Source organism: Triticum dicoccoides, chromosome 3B (assembly GCF_002162155.2).
Source record: "Triticum dicoccoides isolate Atlit2015 ecotype Zavitan chromosome 3B, WEW_v2.0, whole genome shotgun sequence".
NCBI lineage: Eukaryota > Viridiplantae > Streptophyta > Magnoliopsida > Poales > Poaceae > Triticum > Triticum dicoccoides.
The window spans coordinates 521,828,484-521,834,212 of record NC_041385.1 but is presented as its reverse complement, the minus strand read 5'-3'; the positions used below and the strand labels follow the sequence as shown (position 1 = coordinate 521,834,212).

General features: G+C 42.7%; 1 long non-coding RNA gene across 1 annotated transcript; it reads left to right on the top strand.

Annotated features, from left to right (window-relative positions):
- Nucleotides 1-2,161: 2,161 nt before the first annotated feature.
- On the top strand, nucleotides 2,162-4,679 carry LOC119281481. The gene is made up of 3 exons (XR_005138428.1): nucleotides 2,162-2,237; nucleotides 2,798-3,921; nucleotides 4,388-4,679. It is a non-coding gene; the product is annotated as an uncharacterized LOC119281481 (long non-coding RNA).
- Nucleotides 4,680-5,729: the final 1,050 nt, after the last annotated feature.

The window sequence follows — 5,729 nt, the reverse complement described above, 5'->3', positions numbered from 1 at the left end:
ACTTCAACCCCCCTGGCCGCCGCCCCCTTTGGAGATTGGATCTCCCAGGGCCGGCGCCCCCCTGGGGCCTATATAAAGGAGGGTAAGGGGGAGGGCAGCCGCACCCTTGTGTCTTGGCGCCTCCCTCCCCTGCTACACCTCGTCCTCCTCTCGTAGCAGCTTGGCGAAGCCCTGCCGGAGTTCTGCTGCATCCACCACCACGCTGTTGTGCTGCTGGATCATCATCAACCTCTCCTTCCCCCTTGCTGGATCAAGAAGGAGGAGACGTCATCCGCTCCGTACGTGTGTTGAACGCGGAGGTGTTGTCCGTTCGGCACTTGGTCATCGGTGATTTGGATCACGGCGAGTACGACTCCATCATCACTGTTCTCTTGAATGCTTCCGCACGCGATCTACAAAGTGGTATGTAGATGCAATCTCTCTCCCATGACTCGTTGCTTAGATGAACTCATAGATGGATCTTGGTGAAACCGTAGGAAAAATTTTAATTTTCTGCAACGTTCCCCAACAGTGGCATCATGAGCTAGGTCTATGCATAGTTCTCTATTGCACGAGTAGAACACAATTTTGTTGTGGGCATAGATCTTGTCAACTTGCTTGCCGCTACTAGTCTTTTCTTGCTTCAGCGGTATTGTGGGATGAAGCGGCCCGGACCGACCTTACACGTACGCTTACGTGAGACAGGTTCCACCGACTGACATGCACTAGTTGCATAAGGTGGCTAGCGGGTGTCTGTCTCTCCTACTTTAGTTGGAGCGGATTAGATGAAAAGGGTCCTTATGAAGGGTAAATAGAAGTTGACAAAATCATGTTGTGGTTATTTGTAGGTAAGAGAACATTCTTTCTAGAACCCAATTGCAGCCACGTAAAAGATGCAACAACAATTAGAGGACGTCTAACTTGTTTTTGTAGCAATTGTCATGTGATGTGATATGGCCAGAAGTTGTGATGAATGATGAATGATATATTGTGATGTATGAGATCATGTTCATGTAATAGGAATCAGACTTGCATGTCGATGAGTATGACAACCGGCAGGAGCCATAGGAGTTGTCTTTATTTTTTTGTATGACATGCGTGTCATTAAGGAACGCCATGTAAATTACTTTACTTTATTGCTAAACGTGTTAGCCATAGAAGTAGAAGTAGTCGTTGGCGTGACAACTTCATGAAGACATGATGATGGAGATCATGATGATGGAGATCATGGTGTCATGCCGGTGACGAAGATGATCATGGAGCCCCGAAGATGGAGATCGAAGGAGCTATATGATATTGGCCATATCATGTCACTATTATATAATTGCATGTGATGTTTATTACGTTTTATGCATCTTGTTTACTTAGAACGGCGGTAGTAAATAAGATGATCCCTTATAATAATTTCAAGAAAGTGTTCCCCCTAACTGTGCACCGTTGCTAAAGTTCGTCGTTTTGAAGCACCACGTGATGATCGGGTGTGATAGATCCTTACGTTCACATACAACCACTACAAGGAAACCCTCTATAAAGCAACAAAAATTCTACAACGTTTTGAGTATATGTTGTAAAATTCAGAATAGATACACATATATGGGTTGTAGTATATGCGCTGCAGATATGCAGCTCATGACCCTATCATGATTATAAAAAAAAGTGGAAAGGAGAGGGAGACGCGTGAGAAACAGAGCCCACGACTCCCTCGTCTCTACCAAATCGCCGCCACCAATGCCTCGTCTCCCTCCTCCGACCCGCCTCGTCTCCCTTGCGTCGACCCTCCCCCTCCCCTCATCCCACCTCACAGCTCCGGAGGCTGCCAGATCCGCCACATCCTCACCCAACCGTCCCTCTCGCGTCCCATCCCGGTCTCTTCACGCAGCTCCTCGCTGCGCTACCTGCGGCGGCTGCATCAAGTGATGTACGGCGAATCCCGCCAACGCCAAGCACAGCCCGAGGTCCCTTTGCTCCATGGAGCCTTCCCATCCAGCTAGATCGAGTGCTTGCTGCCACCAAAGCCCACCCGCGACCCATCCCGCATGGCTAGGGTTTCGGGCGTCGGATCCAGTGTCAGTGGCCATGTCGTCCTCGTCTCCTCCGGTGAGTGCATCCCTTCCCTTGGCTTCATCCTCTCTCTCTGTCCCTTCTCTAACATCTGCTCTTCACTTCTCATGTAGATGTGCGCGGAGGAACGGGCAGTGGACAACCTTGCTGCGGCTCGGGATGAAGCAGCCACGAGCTTCCTCCTCCTCCGGCTTCAAGTGAGTTGGTCCACTCCTCCCTCTGCTCTGGTTCGTGGCACAACAAGAGACATTGTTGTTCTGGTGTTGTTAGGATTTTCTACTGTTTGGGATCAAGTGCCTACTGGTTGAGGTCAATTTGATTTTGTTTTGCTACTAAAGTGTCAAAGCAGAGGACGACCACATGCTCGACTCAGTCACCATGTGTTGAGGCTGGGAAGGTCGGCATGGCCTTCAACCATGGCAAATACACCTACTATGCTGCTGCCTTGCAAGCATTAGTGGCTAGAAATCAACTCCTAGCTGCATATTCTTTCTAGGGTAACATCATTGTAGGGAGGGATTCTGAAGCCCATATACACAGTAACCAGTGTGTTTGAGGCAATTAGTACAAAAAACACCTAGGCATGGTTAAAATTCAGGTGGGGGTCTACAAGTAATTAATACAGTATATATCTCAAAGGCCCTAGTTATTTTCTTTTCCAATCTTTAGTATTCTCCTGTTGCAGGTTTTGACCATGGCCAACATATATTGTTGTAGGCTAATTACTAAATCAATCTAACGATGGTTCATGTGGCAGTGGAGGTGTACCAACGGTAGTTTGAAGCAGATTAGGCGGCCGCGGGCATCTTTGGCGGTGAGGCCGTCCAGTGAAGGAAATGGCAGTATGGCGATTTGTGTTCTATTCTCCATCCTTTAAACTCATAACAGAAGAAAGAACTATACAATCACTATTATTTTATTAAGAAAAAAACCTATCATGTACGCATGTTTTGATGAGTACTCCTCTTGACTCGATTGTGTTGTAGGGAGTGAAAGCATCCAATTGCGGTGATCTGCAGCTCTGGTCGCCTCCAGCAGCACCACATAATCAAAGTTCCAAACAGTTGTGTTGGACTGCTGCCTCCAGCCAACCATAACATAATCATTGGATGTGCTTCTTATGTAGAAGATTTGAGTGATCTATGTGTTTATTTCAGAAAACATTTTCTTAATGAAGATTTATATTATATAGATATTCCTGTACATTAGCTTTAGTTTTTTTGCTAACTAGAAAGTGGTTTCCTTTTTCTTACACCAACTCACTAAAGCATTGGGTTCATTTGGGGTTCCTAGATAGCTAATTTTAGGAGCACACAAGATTTAGACTCCTGCTATGTAATTAAAGGAAATCATGATATTGACTAATATCCTCTATATATTTACTAACCCTGGATCAGAGACATTTAAATTTAAATTATAATTTGGAAAGTTTATTTATAGGAATGATACATAGTATGTATGAATGCATTTATGAAAATAAATTTATTTCAGCCACATGTAAGCCAACACAGTATCACATGTAATATTTCTCAATTAGTTAAAAGTATGCTTCTTTTAAAACTGGTGGTTTTATTTTTTATTACATAAAAATGTTATAGCTATACATGGCAAACTAAAATTGTTGTGCAGACACACTGGTTGATGACTAGTCTAACTAACTCAGGGATAAATTCATTGAGTAAGATGTAAAGTTGCCAAGATAGTAACTAGGGCACATAGAACGGGACAAATATAGATTCTCTTATTTTATTAAGTAGAATGGAACTTGGTGAAGCTTTACTTGTGTTGCGCTGTTCTAGAGATGCACAAGACACATGTAACCATTTTCCCTTGGCATTGCAGCTGCATGCACCAACTTGATGTAGGGCGACACCATGGAAGGTATACACTCTCCCTCTCCCTACTGTACTACCGCTCATTGTGTCCATGAACATTGAGCCATGCTAGGTTCTATCTGTCCATATAATGTTATTGAGCCATATTGTTCTGTAGGCTATGTCGTATATTATGGCGTCTGGATTAGTCATCAATGATCACTAACACTCATGCTGGTATATTTCCAGAATCATAACAAGGACGTAGTTCTTGCTACAGTTCTAAGTTATGATCCCGGATTTAAACTTAATGGTGCTGAAATTAAAATGCATTTTGGGCAGTGTAATACAAAACTTGCGAAAACTAAAGATTTGGTACAGATTCGCAAAAACTGCTATACTAATGGTAATGCAGAAAAAATATATTGCATGGCCCTCAACGTTTGTACGTGTCTAATATCCTGCCTTTATCACTACTTGTATCATGTCAATGCATTATGTGTTAATAGTTCATTTTGTTATTTTTGTTGTAGATTGAAAAGATATATGGATGATTATATGGGTGCGTAACAAGTATACTGCAATGATGATGATGATGATGACGACGATGATATTCTGGTTCATGATGATGATGATGGATGCTTTCAATTTTAGTTAAGTTGTGGGATGTTCCTGTTGGATGATGTTCCTCAGTTAGTTTTAGTCAAGTTGTAGGGATATTGATGAATGATTTTAGTTTAGATTTTGCTGTCAAGAAAATTTTAGATTGTGCATCACATTTGGATGATGTTCCTCCTGTAATATCCATTGTTGTAATCCAACAGTTTTATCTGATATATGATTCTTCCTCTTGTGAGTATATTCTCTTTTTTTTCCTCACTTGATACACATAATTATCATCATTATGTGGAGCATTAATTTAATTGTTGACATTACACAATATTATTCATATTACATATGCACCAACATCTAAAGCCTTCCAAATTCTCTATTGCGTATCAATCAGATTTAGATTCATGTACATTAAGCATCAACGTACATAAGTGTTGTAAAAATAGGTTTTATGTGTTGTACTCTTGCAACGGTCACTTTTACGAACGATAGTACAAGCGTTGCATTATGCACTAGCAACACCAGATAAGGCTACGCATCCCAATCCGTTGGTAAAGACTCTCGCAACACATATATGGACTTTTAGATACGGAAAAAAGCGTTGCTATATGAGGGGTCATGTTGTAGTGAACGGGTGTAAGACAGTTTTACACATGCATAAACACTTAGGGTTAACTTGACGAGCCTAGCATGTACAGACATGGCCTCGGAACACAAGAGACCGAAAGGTCAAACATGAGTTGTATGGAAGATACGATCAACATGGAGATGTTCACCAATGATGACTAGTCCGTCTCACGTGATGATCGGACACGGCCTAGTCGACTCGGATCGTGTAACACTTAGATGACTAGAGGGATGTCAATCTGAGTGGGAGTTCACTAAATAATTTGATTAGATGAACTTAATTATCATGAACTTAGTCTAAAGTCTTTGCAAAATATGTCTTGTAGATCAAATGGCCAACGCTCATGTCAACATGAACTTCAACACGTTCCTAGAGAAAACCAAGCTGAAAGATGATGGCAGCAACTATTCGGACTGGGTCCGGAACCTGAGGATCATCCTCATAGCAGCCAACAAAGATTATGTCCTAGATGCACCGCTAGGTGAAGCACCCATCCCAGAGAACCAAGATGTTATGAACACTTGGCAATCACGTGCTGATGATTACTCCCTCGTTCAGTGCGGCATGCTTTACAGCTTAGAACCGGGGCTCCAAAAGCGTTTTGAGCGACACAGAGCATATGAGATGTTCGAGGA